The sequence below is a fragment of the Teleopsis dalmanni genome, chromosome 1, assembly GCF_002237135.1.
Source record: "Teleopsis dalmanni isolate 2A chromosome 1, ASM223713v2, whole genome shotgun sequence".
Classification (NCBI taxonomy): Eukaryota; Metazoa; Arthropoda; class Insecta; order Diptera; family Diopsidae; genus Teleopsis; species Teleopsis dalmanni.
This window is the reverse complement of record NC_051846.1, coordinates 9,730,187-9,750,129: the sequence shown is the minus strand read 5'-3', so window position 1 is coordinate 9,750,129 and position 19,943 is coordinate 9,730,187. Positions and strand designations below refer to the sequence as shown.

Here is a 19,943-nt window from a genome sequence, read left to right as displayed (position 1 = left end):
TACTTTGAAAATGCAACACGTGACCTAAACTATTAACTTCTTCTATTCAATAACGATATGGAGTTGACGGTCAACAGACACGACAGAAATATTCAAAGCTAGACTAGCTTAAAAATCGAAGGAAAATTGGGGATATCCTAGAGTAATACAATCCAAAAAAAAAAAACGTTGATGTGCTTTACCTTAAATTAACGTTGACCTTGTTTTTAAAAGATGTCTGAATTTTATATAAATTCTCCCTTTCTCAAACTTTCTTAAATGTATATGTATACATAAGGACGTTAGTCTACTCAAATAGATCAAACAAACCGATAACACCGATACCAAATGAACCGATAACAATTTATATTTGTAGTTCAACGATGTACAGTATGACTAGACTTTGGGATGTTTTATGGGTTATTGAACTTATTCGTCCATTTTCTTTAATGATAAAGCCATTTTTGTTAAATTCACCTCCTTTAACTCTTATCAATATATGAAGATCTTGATCTATTTAGATAAATCAAGAACATTGTATCGATCAAAAAAACTGTATGCAGTAATTGTCGGTATAAGGTATCAATAGACATTGATGTGCTTTATAGACTTTTGGAAACATTAACCAATTTTTGTCCAAATCCAAGTTTTTTTCAAATAGATATATGAAGCTGTCAATATACTTGATAAACTAAGAATATTGAACCACTTAAAATCAATGTTTATAGTTATTGTCAATCTATGGCATATGTAGTTTGAATATTAGGTCTCCAGACTGGGTTTTTTTCAAACCTACAGCGGAGTATGCCCGAAATCATATTCAAAAATTAATGTCACACAATTATATCTTCAAAAAATCATTCTTCAGATATTTAGAAATGAATCATCTTACAAAAAACGTTGTAAGAACTAATTTAATAAGTTCCATAATTTCACTATCAATTGATATATCTAATACATGTCTAAAACTTATGTTACAACTTTTTTTAGAATTAGTAATATGGTAAAGTATTAACGAATATCGTAAACAATTACATGTGTTGTTTGACTTGACATAAAATAGTTGAAAATAGCTCTGCCGTAAGGATGAGTAACGTAATTATCAAAGAAAACCATTCCAGAGCTATGGTCGATTTATAATTTAATGAAAATTATTATGAGAAGTTATCGTTTGAATGAAACTTAAGTCAAGTCTAGACAAAACAAACATAAATAATTTTTGCATGCAGACCGTCTAATTGTTGAAAAATTACACTTCCTTATGACATTTGACCGAAGAATTTTTGAAAAGCAATAAAGCACATGCAAGTGGCAGTAGGAAAGTGTTGAACAATAAAAAAATGTTTACCACTAATAACGCATGCAACACAACTAACCAGCAATGCCAACAATAACAACAACAGCAGCAATAACAACAGCAGCAATAATAAACAGAGCCACAAATATTATTAAATAAAATTGCTTGCTGGCCACAACGAATTCCCCAAACTCAAACTTCCTCCAAGTGCTCCAAGTGACTAACCACAGCAAAGGTAGAAGGTACCGAGCGACCGTGGGTGCCCAACTCCGCAGACAGACTGCCTGTATATTCCAAACATTATTGCTTGACTTTGGTTGCGTTATTATTTGTCTGGGAATTTCTCCTGCTATTTGGGGGGTTTTCTCAGCATTTTCATTTAAATTTTATTTCATTTTCCGCATTTGTGGCGAAGGGTGACTGTTTTTCTTCGTTTTTTCTTTTTTCGTGTTCGATATTAATTTTATCTGTTGTTAGTTGGGAGTATGAAGAGGTCACTTAAAATTTAAGTACTGAAAATCGTTGCTGTTGTAAAAATGCGAAAAACGTGTCCAAAATTGTTTTGAATTATGTTTCCCTTATTTACGAGTACGTCTCAAATAAAAAAAATCTATTATGTGTGCCTGCAGACACTTAGCTGAGCTGAGCGATATTGTTTGGCATTTACAAGTCATTTTTAATACATTTACGTTAAGTTAAATAAAATTTAACGTTAAACATCGCACCGACATTACAAATTATTAAAACGGCATAAATAAGGTGAGTGGTTTGTATTATTCTTTTGTATTGAACCACCCCATCCGTCGTCCCACCAACGCAGAATAACTGGTATGCTTTCGGAAATTTCCAAGAAATTTTGATTTTGTTCATAACAAGCACGAAGGCTGAGGACTTGTAGCTCTCGAGAGTTCTTGTAGATTGTTTGCCAATTAAATTTAATGATATTGAATTTTTTATAAGTCGTATAAGTCGAGTGTGTGAGGCGTAGAGTGCCGCAATTGATTTTTTTTTTTATAAAACAGTAAAAGCAGGTATTCTGTTTAAAATGTTATTTACTTTATTTAAGAACTACTGTAAAGCTTATAAGTTTAAAAAAAGAGATATTTCTCTCAAAATCGTTTTTGAGATTTCATTCATAAATATAGAACACTATAATAGAAGTATTGCAAGAACTCTGTATTTTTAATTAAAATTGTAGTTTTCAATGTAATGCAGTAGGAAAGAATATATTTTTCATAACTAAAGAGAAAAAGCTACTTTTTATTTTGAAATATCTTTAAAGTACTTTAAAGTACTATCGAGTTAAACTACTTGACGTGTATTCACAATTATATACTATAAATCGCAGTGTCGTTCAGGGAAGTATACTAGGCCCTTTGCTGTAACTGCTGAACACATATGACTTGCCAGTGCACTCAAGGTGTATTGTCGGAACTTTTGCAGATGACATGGTAATAATGGCTATAGGTCCAAACAACAAGGTGTCTACTACCAAGCTACAAACCGCTCTTCAAGAAATTGAACATTGGACAAATAAATGGAAACTGACAGTAAATAGTTCAAAATCTAACCACGTAGACTTAACTAACAAAAGAGAAAATCAAATTCCATTATTTCTAAATAACGTAACGGAGTTAACGCTCTGTGGTACGTATGAAATGCTGATTTACATCGTGACCTTGAAATACTTACAGTCAAGCAAAAAATGCAGAAGACTGCTAAAACACATTATGACAGGCGTAACTTTGCGATGTTAGACACAGGCGCTCAACCAGCAGAGAGATGACCAGCTCAGATCTATATGCTCACCTTAGATAAGTAATAATTTTTGTAATATTAATTAAAAAACCTCTTGTTTAAATATAATAAACCAAAAACAAAAAAAAAAGCATCGGAGTATAACCGATGGATTAAATGATCGCATCATTTACCTAACAACAATTGATTGAGCCTGATTTATTCTGAACAAACCAGATATTGCGAAGGCATCTTTGTAAATACTTCTAGATAAAAGAGAGTGTCCAGTGTAATATGTATTGAGAGCTTTCCATCACTGGTACAGAAAGAAAAGAAGCAGAAAAGAAATATTTAAGTAGGCCATAGTAAGTTTAGGTTCGTGAACAGGTCGCAATTTATTGTCAAAATTGGAGTCAGAGAACTAATCTGATTCTATGGGGAAAGTTTTTGAGCACAATGTCAGTTTTGTTTGCTAGTGATTTTTTTTCGCTGTTTTGGTGTTGCTGTGCAAAATTTTTTTCATTGTATAGCGTTGTTTTAGTGCTGCAATATAGTACTTTAACATATATACTTATTGCACTATACATAGATATCTTTGAGTTATTTTTCTAATTGGTAGGGTGAGTAAGGTGAAGGGTCTTAACTCGTTCTTGAATGAATTTAATTTTGTGACTTTATTCGTTAGTAGTGTATATCTTTATTAATTTGTTAAATGAAGTTGGGGATTTTTTCATCAATAAAGTCTGACACGTATTTTTATCTAAATAAATTTTTCTAAAGTCATAGTCACTACTTAAAAATGAGTTTAAAACAAATGAGTTTCTGCTAAATATTGCAAATATTATTATTTTAAATATTTTTCGACATTTCTAGTGTAATATTTCTAATGCAAATAATAATGCATTTTAGCACTTATTACGGGAACTGCAGGAACGGCTATAAAAACTTTGAGAGCAACACCAAAATCTTTAATTTCCACTTCAACTAAAAGTATTACTTAGAAAATTTTTTAAGTATCCACTCCTTAACTCTGCTAAGAGTGACTGGGAAGTTGGCGTACAAGTAAAGCTTAGTAAAATAAGGTGAACTAAAGTAAAAACTCGTTAAAAGTTTTTCCACTTCAACTCAAATGCAATTCCAAAATTTAAACTTGGCTGTATTTTACAGGAATTTGAGCCTTGAGTAAGCCGAACGTTGTGTTATGAATTTCACATCAACGAAACGCGTTCAGGCAAGAACTGTACAAGTAGAAAATGGCAGCGTTTAGTTGCGTGAAAATATAAAAGTTCAGGACATCTTGTAGCGTAAGCCATGGAAAAAGTGTACAACAAGAGATCCAAGACATCCAACAATAAACGAAACATTAATAAGCAACGGGAATGTTGAAGTGAAGGTGCAACGTGGGATTTCGCGGAAATGGAAACTTTAACCTAAAGCCCAAGTAACGAGCAAAGAATAAGGAACAGCATAGAGGGCTACAGAGAGGAAGTATGTAAGGGTATATTGCTTCAGTCGTTGAGGTTGTAATAGCCTTGGCTTTCGCTGTTTGCTTGCCGGCAGCAACTGTCATGCAGTCTGTGTAGTTCTATGGTTGCAACAGTAAAATTTGTTGCTGCTGTGGTTGAAGCAGTGACAGAATATCGATGCTTAAATAAATATTAAAAACTGCAGTCCAACATTGTGGATTAAAGTTGCCAACTTAAATAAAAATTGTTAAATATGGCAAGCGTTACTGGAGCAAACAGCAGAAAAGTGGGTAACAGAGGAAAAAGGAGAGAAAACTGAAGATATTGTCTATATTTTTATTATTAAACTTGTACACTGCTGTCAAACAATATCGTTGGTGAAATTGGTTTTGGTGGTACTGCAAGTTGTAGCTACCTTAGTGAAATTTATATTTAATGCTTTTCCGGAAGTTTGTTCCATGGCACTCGACGTTCATATCCGCTTTTGTGCTTTTTCTATTTATTTATTTTCATTATTTTTTGTTTAATAGGAAGTAATATAAAAGCAAAACACGTTAGTGCTGAAATGATACTTTATTATAAATTTTAAGTTAAATATTTAGATGTTAAACAAAGCAAAAAATTAATTTAAATAAAAAATTTGAAATAATTTTCATTATTTTTAGTCGAATAATCAATTGACTCCTTACAAATTTTAGCTAAACACCATACCTTTCAAAAATAGAAATCAATATAATCGTAAGGTAAACGTGTCTCAAATCATATTTAATTAATTTTTGAAGATGTTTGTCATAATACAACCTTAAAACTTTTAATAATAATAAAAAAAATTGAATGCGAAGATTTTAATTTAAGTGTATATAGCCGCTTCGAAATGCTTCCTGCTGAGCAATTCTCTTGCTTGTCTCTTGTTAAAGTCTCTTGGTAAATTCGCTTGTTAAAGTCTTTTGTTAAAGTCGCTTGCTAAAGTCTCTTACTGAAATATTGGTTTTACTATTGCATTCTGTCTATTATTAATTTTTCACAATTAACAAGTCTTTGGTATATGCTTAAAATTTAAGACGAACTAAATTGTAATATTTATTTAGAAATTCAAAATTGAAATAGGTAGGGTATTAAAAGCAATGTTAACAATGTAGGAAATTTTAAATTATAACAAAATTATTTAAAAAAATTAATTAAAAATATTTATATCTTATTAATTTTGTTTTTATTACAAACAAGTTTTCATAGATGATTGGAATAATCGTAAAAATTTTTAATAAATGCTTAAAATAGATCTGCAGCCTTTTAGATGATTATAGACTTCATAACTAGTCTGTTAGAGCAACAGAGTAGTGTTGTTGTTTTGCGTATAAACTAAAGACTTTAATAAGAGATGTGTAGTTTTTTTGCCGTACTTTGAAACAAACGGATATGCCTATTATTAAACCACACACGATTAATATAAGTATAAAACTGGGCTACATAACATAGGAACGAATCTGGGGTTGGTTGGTGTAACGGATAGCAAAGTCATGTCTTTTGTCTGAATTGCATATAAGCGCAGTTTTGTTAATTTAAAACCGATTATGAAAATATTAGTTTTAAAACTACCATGTGCGCTTGATGATGCGAATTATTTTTGGAACTTCTACGGAGTTTTGCAGAATGTCTAAATCTTACCAGGCCTGGGTATTTATAAGGAAAGTGTTTAATTGTCACTTTTTTCTCTTCATCCTTAAAGCTTCTGCATTCGTCAACCATACGTACACATTTTTCGATGTAGTAGAAATTAGAAAAGAGTATGAGAAAAAAAAATTTGTGACTTGTGTCAAAATAACAACAACTTCATAAATAAAGTTTAAAGAAAGAGATCCAGTATATGCTTAACTCTATTCGCTTTTTCTAACTAAATTGATATGTTCGGATTGTAAATATAGTTTAATTTAAAGACATTCTTGAGTGTTGTGTGTCCTAAACTAAACTTCTTAAGCTAACATTAAACTGTGAATTTTTAAACATTTTAATGTTACGATGTTGAATAACCCAGATTTTCCTCCATTAGTGTCATTGTCTCATCTTGTGGAATATCAGCCAAGGTAATTAGTAACATCGCAGTGAAAGTGTTTGAATTTTTCAGGCAAATGTCAACATGCGTTAAAAATTTAACGAGTTAAGAAACTGCCACATTTGTGGAATTTATAAAACTTTAAAAATGGCACACTGTTGCCACATAAACGCAACTGCATTACGAGTAGTACTTCTGTCTGCATGTGTGCTATCAACCATCTAAGCTAATTGTGGGTCTAAGACTATCTACAGTTTGCATGTGCCTTAATGACACAGATAAGCGTCAGCCAACAAATGCACTTTTCATGCTCAAGAAGAAAACTTCAATAAAATGCAGTAGAGAATGAATAAAAAATTTAAATGCAATAAAAAGCTCTGCACCAATTTGAACCCCTACGCAGATGGTTATCGTGGCGCTGCAGTTGGTGAGGATGAACAGCACATCTCCCCAGTGTCAATTCGGTAGCACTGCTTATTAACAAGTTTCCAACTGATGTTTCGTGTAGTTTTTCTAGATTTTTCTTGCAAGTGCTGTTTAGTAGCACTTCGCCCGCAATGAATTCAACACAAAAGCGTTGAAAGCAACGAAAAGAAAAGAAATTTAGGTTAAGACGTTATCGTTTATTTAGCTCGAGTCACTAAGTTTTCTGTTCTGGCAATGCTTGAAGTGCAAATAAATTTGTATTATTTAAAATGGCGTTTTTTGTTGTTTGGAATTTCTTACTAAAGCAATACACGACTCTTCCGTACCTTGTGTTCGAGCACTTGAGCCACTTTTAAAGGATTTTTTCCGCTGCTGCTACTACTGCTACCGATGAGGAGGCACGTTCCTGTAAATCTTTGCACTTGTGACTTTTGCTTTCTCTATTATTTTTAAGATTTTCTAGATTTTAATGTTTGCTGTGTTTTTGAGCTGTTGGATGCTGTTGGATGCTGCTTTGATTGCTTTTCTTAGTTAAAAATGGCTTCTCCGCTCTAAGCTTTTTGTGTGCTATTGTGTAAATCATTTCTAGTCCTTGCAAGGGAGTTTGCCTAATGTTTGCTATTTGCTGTTTTCTTTTTGGTTTCTTATTGTTGCTGTTGCTGTTTTTGTTTTTGTTTTTGTTTCTGTTTTTCTTTTGGCTAACAGAGATCGAAGCTATAAAAGTAATTAAGATAACGACTTTCTAAAGCTCTTGCCTTGGTTGCATCTCAGCATGTGTGGGAGTAGGTGCTGTTGTTTGTGTTTCCATATACACAATGTATCTAACGCTTCGTACTTCAGGCGAGTTATTGCTTTTGAGCTTGTGTGTGTGTGTGTTTGTGTGTTTGTGTTTGAAAATTGTGTGGAAATCCTTAGAAATCCTTTCGTATCCATTGGTTTGGTTTCATTTCATTTTGTTTACTGTTTGCCGTTTACTGTAAATGATTGCAACGTCTTGAATCAATATTTTTTTTTTGCTTCAGGGTAACAAAGTACTAAGCTTTCCATAGACGCCCGGCAGTAAATCATTTTTTTGGTTCAAATTTTTGCTATACGAAGTTAAAATACGTTTGTGTTTCACTTACTCTGCCTTTTCAGTGGATATTAAGCCATTAGCGTTGATGATATAATCTTTAGGGCCAAAGTTTATGCGAGCATGTGAGTTGTTGTGGGTGTTTAATTAACAAAATTAAAAAGTTTGAAATTTCAGTAATTTTTTCTACTAATTGCATGTCTGCTTAGATACATGGAATCGCAATAATTGGAAAAAATATACCCGAAAGCATAAACATTAAAGCGTAAAATGGTTTATGGAAAACGTTAGATAAATGTACTCAGAGGAGAATTTAATTCGAAGAGAATGTTTCATAAAATTTAATTTAAAAGGGCTTAAGGTCGGTTCTTTAACAACTCAAAATATTGATAAGTAATGTATCAAAAAAACTATTCTAGTAGTTAAATTAATTTTAAAATTGGATTGCATTTTATTTATTTCAATATAAACATAAATAAGAATCTCAGAATGGTTACAGGCTTCTCGGGGAGGTATGTAGACCTGAAGTCAATTAATGTTTAGTCTGATGAAGCGATAAACATTAATCCAGTCAAGGCGTAAAGACGGGTTTTGAAGATACCTCACAATTAAAAGAGAGTAAAAGTGCTCAAGTGCACCGGCTCAAATAGCTTCAACAGAATAATAAATAAGAAATAAATACATAATGAAAAAGATATGAAATGTAAAAGTGAAGGAAAGTGAAAGAGACAATTATAATTCTCATTAAACAATACATAATAATCTATGTAGCTAATATATGAGGAAGTTGTAATTCTCATTTATTTTTTTCAACAATGTCAATATGAGCTCAAATAAAATAAATCGTCTGTGAATGTTTTGATAATCTCATTGACATGAATCTAGGTTTAACTTGTGATTGGAATACTTTTAGTTCAATGATATAATAATACTTACTAACTTAAGATATTGTATTTCCCATCAAAATTAGGTAATTTAAAATGTGTGAATATGTTTTAAATTAAAATAATTTATTTTAAATCTTTTCTACTTTGTTTTGGTTTGTGAAAATACATTTTTAAATTGCTCTAAATATAGGATTAGGTGTAAATTTGAACGAATTATCGGCCTTTTATGAATGCTGTATTCTTGAAATATTAAAAACTATCCATAGTGATTTTGTTCAAATTAAAAATTTATTTAAATAGAACTCAAACTGAGTCTGTTATATACAATATATTACAATAATTTTATTTGAAAATGAGAATAAAGTAATAGTATATAATTATAATTTGCCTGCATAAAGTATTAACAGAGTAAAATAATATTAATAAATAATATTAAATAATTATAAATATTTATAATTGTTCTTATGAAGTACCGCATAATCAGCTCAAATAACCGAACAATGCAAGTAGCATTATCAAATGATCAAAAGTACGGTAGGTATACCGTGCAGTTTGCTTAAAAGGTGGTTGAAAATTTCATACGCTACTGAAGACGAATATAATTCTCATCAACTTGTCAGTTGCGTTTGTTTAAAAATACTATGAAATGTGTCCGTAGTTACTCTGGTTTCTCTTCAGTTGTCGAATAAATCTTTCGCCTTTTACTAAAGATTTCCGTGGAGAGGAGCAATTTAATGAGTCTAAATGAAATTTTTTGTGGTGCCTGGTCGAAAGATCGGGCCTTAATAAATACATTCACTATTATAAGATAAGAATAATTGCATAAGTGAAGAGTTAGGTAGAATTCTTATTGTTTGGATACGTTTACGGCTAAGTTCAAAATGTTTGTAATTGTGTATATGAATTCGAAATTCTTACTGCGTAGTGGAAATAAAAGGGTAAAGAAGATTTAATTGATCTGACCTCTTACGAGTCTTTAAATGATTTTCATATTACACATTCTGTTTGTTTATGAAATTATATCGCCAATACACCTTTTCTTTTGTCTTCATTTCTGTAGAGTATTAATATTTTGTTTAAGGTGGTATAGGGTTAAGATTTGTGTGGTAGAATAATATCATAAATGATGTTATCTCTAGTTTATTTAGCTTTAATAAACAGGATTTTGAAGTTGACAACACGGTTGCCACTTGAAAATGTTTTTCTGTACCAAAATTGGTTTAAAAAGGTACCAATTCTGTAAAAAAAGGTCCAAAATTTTTTTGGACCTTTTTATTTTTTCATTCTGTGTTTTTCATAGTGTTATAAATGAACAAAATATAAAATAGTGCAAAGTTGCATTTATAAAAAAAATTAATTGGAAATATCCACAATAAAGTTGGGTCGTCAAAAATGTACCATCTTTTGAAAATGAGTACCAAACGAAAAAAAAAGTACCAATTTTGGTACTAAAGTACCATAAGTGGCAACCGTGGTTGATAAATCTGGGGCGAAACACTCGAGATTAATTTATAAGACTCTAAATGTTTAGTCAGAGTAGCAAGATTACCCTGAAGTTAACACCTTTTCTATATGAATTGACAGATAAACTGTGATTTGATTCAATCTATGTATAAGTGAAAAATATAAATGTCTACTAATACGACTAAAAATATGTTCGATTACTCTAAAAATGCTCGATTGGACAACAACATTTGACAGATAGAAAGTAAACCTAGATTGGAACCAGATTTACCAATTAAAAACAACAGTAATGAAATCCAATGTTTATAAATTTAATAAATATAATAAAATATGTTAATAATATTTAAATAGTATATTTTACAAATTAATGTACATTGATAGTGTGCAAAGTATTACCTAATTACTATAAAAAATTATGTTCATCTACTGTATGAAAATGTTCATCGGTGCATACTAGGTACCTTCCGTTATCTTATTGGAAGACTTCCAATATATATATTTGACCATTATTATATTATTAAAAATTTGGAGAATGTTTTTAATTTTTAATGAAAAAATTCAATAAGAATTTCTTAACAAAAGGGATAGCCTATATTGCTTAACAAATCGAAAAAGTAAATTAAATAAATCATTGAAATTTTATTGAAAGCAATTCCGAATCATTATTTTCGGATAAATATCATAATATTTTTATGTTTCAGGTATTAAAATCTACCATAAATGTATGTAACTGACCTCACTAACAACAACATTTTGAATTGAATTTAAATTCTATGAAAAGTCAAGGAAAATTCAAAAGTATTTGTTCTGCTTTATGCCTCATGAATTTTCATTTACTCACAACATTTACTGTCACTGCCGCTGCCATCGACTGCCATTTCCATAATTTTGTAGACGCAGTAAACTGTGAATTTTGATATCCTGAATGTGCTCAAAGTTAGTAAAAGGCATCAGACTGTATGACATTTAAAAGATAATGAAATTATCAAAAAAGGAAACAATAAACTGAATATTTTATTTCATTTTTTTTTATAAACCAATTTCCTTTATGAACCAAATTATTCATAATATGAGCAGGAATAAGTTTAATCCTTCTGACATAAAACGATTATTTTATCAAAATACAATGGTTTTATAAAATTTTAATTGAATATAAGAGAATTAATTAAAAACATTGTATTACGGAAATTATTTTAGTTATTGATATTTTTTATTTATATTGTAAGTTATTAAGAACAAATGATACTCCCATTGAGCCATAGTAATAGTTAGGCAAGTAGCTTTGTTTATTAAGAAACTGATAATGTTTATGGTAAATAGGTCTGCTCATATAACACATGATCTCAAAAGGGTCGGTAAATTAATTGTTTAAGTTGTTAGTGCCATATTGAGAACATATGAGCTATTAATCGTCTAAAACAACTTATTGTATTTTTTACATTTTTCCACTATTCGCTGGAGAGATATAGAGAAGGTATTTGATGGTTTCTTCTTCCACTGTGACCGGTGATGAAATCTGTTATGATTAAAATTTTAAATTTTCACACGGAATTGATGAACTCAACCAACCAATCCAGTCAAACCTATTAAACTGATGAGTCAACTTATTCTGATATTTGTGGCATTTGAACACTGAATTTACATTAGAAGTATATATTGCATTATTTTTTCGAAACTTCTTTTAATTTAAAATAATAGATGGATTGTGAAAACTTTTTCGTTATTAAAGTCTTTCGCGATGTCTAAATAATTTAAGTGTTTTGTTCTCGGGCTTGTGTTAAACTGATATTTTGTCTAACATCTTTCTTATTTGATCAGTTTTTATAACATTTCAGTTTGTTTGCTATATATCACGACATTTCCAAATTGATGACTTAAATTATAAGTTTTTTTTTGATATATAATGATCTGTTACTCTTGAATCCTAGTTCCAGTTTTCATTTCTTGTTTACAAATAATTGATCGATTAAGCTAATAATAAAGACTTTCCCTTCTCAAACTTATTTTTAAAATATTAGTTCAATATTATATAGAAATATTCAAACGAGATTAATGATTTATTCACTTATTTACCTATTACATTATTACATATATTACTTATTACATCTTACATATTTCTGTTATTGAAGGATAACAGTAAGTCTTAGACTTGATCCTCAAACTAGACTGTATTTAGTTTCATTATTTCTTAACTTAGTATTTTTTCAAATGTCTTTAGTTATTTCAAGATGGTCAAGATGGTAAGTCTTCGACTTGGTCCTCAAACTAGACTGTATTTAGTTTCATCATTTCTTAACTTAGTATTCTTCCAAATGTGTTCAGTTATGTGTCAAGACGGCCATTAGCATTATGTTACTTGCCTTTTCATATGTTTAGGACTACATTGGCTGAAGATTCTAATTTCTTGTCTTCAACTATCCTTACCATCCTTAGCAATTGGTATATTTATTTGAAGTTAATACGTTTTCGCTTACGTTAGTGTTCTGAAATTGTGCGCCAATTTTCGTTGTACGGTACTTTATCAAATGAAGCTTCCAGATGAATGGATGCAAAGTATGTTACAAAGTATCTTTTTAAACATCAACTAGTTATTTTCTAAATTGAATGCATAGATTTGATTGTGGATCTTTCTGTGAGGTCTCAGTTCTGCTTCTTCTGATGATTTATTTATGTGTACAAATTCTCACTTTATTTTGTTGTATATTTATATAAAATTATTAAAACTGTTTTCAATTGTTCAGTTGTGGTACTATCTGTGTCCGTATTTTAAAAAGGAAGTCCATAATGCAAATTGCAGAACTTTCCCGAACTTCAATTGTATACACATATATAGATATTTTTCATATCTATATATGAAAAATATCATAAGTATCATAAAATACATAAGTATCATCTAAAAACTGTTGCTATGTCTATGTGTCCTTATCGCTGTTTCATACTTGACTACTTCGTATTTGAAAATTGTTTCGGATGTGTTGTTTTATATATCATATTGCAACAAATTTTTGTTTACTAAACTAACAACATATGAGATTTAGATTTTGTGAAAAAGCGACTAAGTGGTGCTGTGCTCTTTGTGAAATCGGACAGACGTAACACAAAACTTAGAGCTACTGCGGAAATTGCCAGCAGACAAAACGTACTGCAGACATATACCATAAATAAATTTTATTAAGTTTCAAATATTTTGCAAAAAATAAATAAAAAAATAATTGAAAAATAAAATCAAAAAAGGATAACAAAGAAATTTTCGAAAGCAAGTGCCACTTCATTCATTAAAAACAACCAATGGAGAAGTCAGCAGAACGGGCACATTATTTTATTCGTACTCGTTCGTATCTCAACAAAAGCAGCTAATATTGCAAATGAAATGAATGCTTGAGGCTTCCAATTGTGTCAGTGCTGTATGCAAAATAAAAGCCACAACTCCAATAGTCTGACTCCTGCTAGTAAGCAGATTTCAGGACACAAAAAAAGAGAACTTCAGAGTTGGAAAAAATTGGAAAAAATATATGCTGCCTACTTTATCAAATCAGAAATTAAAATAAAAGAAAGAAAGTAAATGGCGGAAAATCGATAAGGACTTATTGAAAGCGCAGTTACATTATCCTTAGCAAGGATGACAGCTTAATGCTGCTACTTCTCTTGTTGTAGTCGTTGTTGCTGTTGTTGTTGTTGTCTGAATTTGCATTGCGTGCAACATGCTTCCAATTGAAAATGAAATTCTATCTCATCGCTACTGGCACAATTGCGGTTTACAGTAGATTCGGATTTTTCACTTTTTCACTTTTTCTATGGCATCACTGTCTTCTTCTCTGATACCCACAAAAAGTACACTAATTAAAAAAGCATATCACTGCAGGGAATTGTACCTAAAAAAAACGTCTTTACGGTTGTTATTTTGCGAATATTGTGCATTTTAATTAGCACGCATTTGCAAGGATAATAAAGCAAGTCAGATATTCTGTAATTCCCTTAACAAGGTATGATTATTTTTCAACTCTCTACATTTTGTATTTTTTCACTGCTTAGGTAATCTGCTTAGGTAGTTTTAAGATAATATTATTTCATAATGCAGATTATTTAATGTTCTTTCATGTTTTTTGTTTTATTTAAAAGACTGAATAAGAATATTAAGAATTTTTTTTTAACATAATTGGTAATAAAAGCCTTATTTATAAAATGCTATTTAATGAAAATTAAACTAAAATAATAAGTTGTTCCAATTCTTCCAATTATTCATCTATTCTTAAGATAAAAAAGATATAAGTGTCATATAATATCCTAAATCGGTCTATTTTATTTTATTATTCTTACAAAAATGTGCAAATTTTTGATTTGAGAAATAAACACATTCACTAACACTCATTATCGAATAAAGTAGAGTACACCCAAGTTTATCAAAATGAAGTCATAAGATAGCGGTCAACCTGCTGGTCGCCCGAAAATTGCCTTTAGATAAATCACAATATAACAGTATGTATATATGTGCATGTATATAATAAAACTGAGAAAAAATTCAATGGGTTATAATCCTTAGAAGTAGTTGAGAGGTGTCTCTATATTAACAGTATATGTTCCTGATGGAATATGGCATATGAAAGGAATATATATGTTATGTATATATATAAGTAGGTCGATGATTTACTTAGTGGTGCAATTGCTAGAGTTGGTGCTGATTGAAGCTAACAATCTAATGTATCATATAACAATCTGTATTTTTACATATAAATGTCCTTCTCATCTTGTTTGTACATCTGTTTTGCTTCAAAGTTTCATTCTTTAAAATAAAGTTTGGGACAATTACATTTAGGAAATACGCATCTCTCATGTGAGTTAATCCTGATGAAATGAAGTTGTATTGGTATTAGCTAGCTATTGGATAGTATTGTAAATACATTCACATTCACTTTGATTAGGGGCATTATGTGATAATCGAGTATTTATTATAAATTTATTTTTTCATACATAACCAGTGGCGTATCCAAAAGGGGTACGCCACAGATAGTGCACTGCAAAAACATTGACAAAAAAATGAGTTTTAGTATACTCGCCACTGCTCACAATGTTGTGGTTGGTTGCAGTGGCAGACCATTAGATAACTTCCATGTACCTCAATTAGCGATTTTTCGCCGTTTTGCTACCACATTCTTCGCAAGAACCCTAGTATAGAAGAATAGAGACTAAATCCATGCCGCCGAATTTAGGTAATTTAATAGGTCTTTCATCTTCACCGATGAGCAGTCTAATAAACTATTAAAGAAGTATTTTCCTAAAAACCTATATCTTCTGGACGCTAAAGCCATGCATTCCCAGAGAAAATGTTTTATGGTTTCTCTCTCCTGCGAGTTTCAACAACTTCTGCAGTGAGGGTTACGGAGACACAATGTTGTAAACGAATACATTTTGTTATTTGTAAATTTAGTGACCAGAAATTTGTAATGCGTAATCTGTATTCGAGATATTTTGTGACAACTGGAACTTTATATAGAATAATACAGACGTTATGGATGAGACGGAAAGATGACAAATTATCAGAATGTCCAAAGTATTGTGTCCATATTATCGAGATTATATGACAATTAAAAAAATAACAAGTGGTTATTGTCTACGATTTCGATGGTGTTAGATGAATAGAAGGGATCTTATTTGATTTATCTATTAAAATCAGTAGGTTTTCGATTAAACAATTCAAAATAGAGTTTAAGAAAAATAACGAACTCGAAGTTATACCTTTAGATACGGAATATTTTATATTGATTGAAAAAAGTTTATAATTAGTTACTTAAATTGCAGTTGTAAATAAACTGTTGTATTCTCAGCAATTAAGATTACACCCTTTATAAACATTTTCATATATATACAAACACATCAGATCCATCATATTATAAAGCCCGGTATTCTGATATTCTTTGTGTTATTTAAAACTGTTCACAGATATAATAAAGTTAAGGTGATGAATTACCAACTCAGACAACATCTGCATATCAACATATCATATAAGTTTCAGAAGACTGGGATATAAAAACCCTTCTCGTGTACTTCTCGTAAATAAGAAATAGTTATAAGAACAATTACTTTCTTAATAATTCAATTATTTTAAAAAATAACAACAAACTAATTTCTTTATATATATATATATACATATATCAAAATTAGACTTTCGACTTAATAAATTTGGTATGGGTTTAAGATATTGCTTACAACAAGGCTTATTAAATTTTAATAGCAAAGATATATTAATTTAATGCATAAAATATATTTATTCATATAGTTATTTAAATATTTATATTCAATTTTAATTTCTTTCATTTCAACATTGTTCAATATTAAGATAGTATTAATCTTAATCTTCAGTATCTAAACTTCTTTCAATTTAATTAGCATTAGTAGTTGTGTCAGTGGCTTTCATATACGACCACTAATAAAGATTATTTCCTCAAAAATCTTAATTTTGGCGCACTGCTAAAGATGCAATTTTTTCAATTACCTAACAAAGCTCAACACAGAAATCCTTAACGTAATGATTTATTCAATTTTCTAAAATTAAATAAATTAGAAGAGCAAAAGTACAAAATTCAATCAACTTGCCTCAAGGGGCTTTTGTAGCCAAGAAAATTACAACGTTTCACCAGAGCGGACAGAAGTGAGGAAATTGCAACAACAAGGATACCAGCAGTTGATGTAGCAACGACAGCAACGAGAGCAACAACAGCAGCAACAGTTAAGCATACCAGTGTAAAGATCCTTGTACAAGGATAATAGAAAAGTGTGTCAGTAGTGTTAAGAATTTTGTCCTCCACTCTGCAGCGTTGCAAAGTAAAAATGAAAAAACGTGACTTTCCGGCGAACAGCTGCTGTCACGTCATTACCCACTGCATTTGTTGCAACATCAGCTACGTGCCTCGGACAGCAATTTAACATACTTCGAAGTGTACAGCAAGTACAAGCAAAGCAACTGTATCTCAAAGATACTCTGTGTTTACTAAATTTCTAATTTTTTTATTTCCTATTTTTTTTTTATCAATGTTTGATATTTTTAAAATTTTTGTTATTCTAGTATCCGTACTATTTTTTATTTTTGCAGTGTATAGAAAACTCTACAGATGACGGTATATGTTTTCTTTCATTTGCTGGAAGCTGTAAGAAAAATCGTTCTCCTGTCCGATAAGTAACGAGCGTTTAAGCTACTCACACCTGATGCAGTTACAGCTGCAACAGCTTTTGCTACGTGATACTTCTGCAATTTTGTATTATTGGCAGAGGAGCTTTGAAAGGATAACAATGGTTGTCGTTAAGGACATGCATTTTTAATGCATACTCTGCCATGACTGCAATTTTATTAATAGCATTTAATGTGGCCATTGTTAAGCATTCGATATCTTGCCTAAAGCAAAATGACAGGAAAAGGATTAGTCTCATTTTGCTCTAAATTTAATTTAAATTGCTTACCCAGAATTAATGGGATTGGAAAGTAAAAGTGAACTAAGTATAGTAACATCTATATTTGTATAAAGAAAGAACGGAAATTGACTAGCTTTAATTTCAAATTTAAGTAAATATAATATCTTCAGAGTTTAATTTAGTTTGTTAATAAGTTAAGAAAATTTTTCTTTGCATAAGACATAAGATAAAATTAAATTTGGGCTTAACTTAATAAAATTATACTAAACTATGGCAAATAGAGTTTCATGATATCTGGATTTTCATTTTTAAAAAATGTGAATTAAATATCTTAATTACTTTCAAATTATTTTTGACCGAAATAAGTTTTATATACGTTTCTATATAGATTGGATTGATCCACTACATCCAATCTACCTGCATTCTGCCCATGCTTTCTGGCTTAGATAAATCTAGTCCGTTAGGTATTAAGCCTCACACACGCATCTCCATATTGATGTGGTAATATTCTGTATTTATTCGTAAGAAGTGTTCTTAGTCGCACACTGTGGCTTTCGATGCTTCCAACTATTGGAAAAACAAAAAATAAAAAATCTGTAAGATACTGAAACTAGGAAAATACGTAGCTCAAAAAAATGTTAAATGTCAATTGTTGCTCTATTGACATGGTATACAGATTAAGGTTAAAACCAAGGATTAATACAGAAGTATGGAATATAATCTTCCGACATCTTATATTTCCTTTATGTTCTTAAAAGAATAGCAGCTCTTGAATGATAAATAGTTTTTAGAAAATATGTGACAATATATCCGGACTGTAATAGAATAGATGCTGAAACTTTTTACATTGCATTCGCTGGAATATAATAATAATAATACATTAATAACAAATAATTATAACAATAATAGTAATATAGATTCTCACTTCAATGAATTTATAAGTGTCAGAGTATATAACCATATTTTTTAAGTTGCAAATATAGCCAAGAAACCAATGGTGAATCTTGAGCCCAGATGTGTTTAAGCGTAGCTACTTGGCAATATTTTTGTTAGTGACCTCAATGATGGTACCCTTGGGATTATTTTAGACTCTTGGAATCGGCTCATGACTATCCATTTTCCATTTCACTGCAAATAAAGAACAATGTTCGTATAGTGATTAAATATTGAAGAGAATTTCATTTTGTCTACTTTAGTACCACCTTTTGCCATAACATATTGTTGGCAGTATCATGATTTCATGTTCATGGATTTTTTTGGTCTTTTGTAGAGATTGCAATACTTATTCATCAGAAGGTGAAAATATTCTAAAAGAATATGATATGTATGGCAATATATCTTTCTCTAAGATTCTTGCGAAAGCTTCTGTCATGTTTTCAAATTTGTATGTAGAAACCTATAAGTACTGAAGCAGTTTGTGAAGTAAATATCTTTTAGAAACACTATCTATTTGCATTATCTTTAAAATGTGTATATTAGTAAAACAGCAATGGTAAATTCTTGAGTTTAGATCTGTTTAGACTCAGAGAACACGCAACATTATTGACCCGAAAGAGCATTTTAGCATTTGCTTTGGGTATTTGGCATTAGCCAAACAATAATCATTCGATATTTCTAAGCAGCGATAGTAGTCTGACAAGAAAATATGCTTTAAAAACGTTTTTAGAAACTGAGTGAATGTACCCAACTACGGAGCTTTTTCATATTTATATGATGTGTGTGTAATTAAAAAACCAACACTTTTATTGTTGACCCGAATGAGCTTTCTAGATTTCTTTATGTCTCTGGCATCAGCGCATTACTTCGCCAACAATTTTTATACGTTATTTTTAAGTACTGTTGCGATCTGACAAGTCCATATCCTTTGGATATGGTCGCTTATAAAAGAAGTGAAAGTACCATGCTTCGCACTTTTGCTGGTTTGCTACTATGGAATCCCTGGTGATCTGGTATATATAGATGAGTGTTATTATGTTGGAATACTACTCGTATATAAAAAAGAGTAGTGTGAATTAGTAGAAGATTTATGTTAAGAATATTTTAGAACTTTTGTATAAGAACGCTTTAAATGCTATCGTATATTCTTCCTCTTAGGCTTTTTATTTTGGCTGTTGCATAAATTACGTGTTGGTTTTGGCTCTAACATTATCAGATTTATAAT

The 19,943-nt window shown here is 30.5% G+C and overlaps 1 non-coding gene across 1 annotated transcript; it reads left to right on the top strand.

Annotated features, from left to right (window-relative positions):
* The first annotated feature begins 9,572 nt into the window (after positions 1-9,572).
* Positions 9,573-9,692, top strand: LOC119673583. Its single transcript, XR_005252101.1, has one exon. It is a non-coding gene; the product is annotated as a U5 spliceosomal RNA (small nuclear RNA).
* The last annotated feature ends 10,251 nt before the right edge of the window (positions 9,693-19,943 follow it).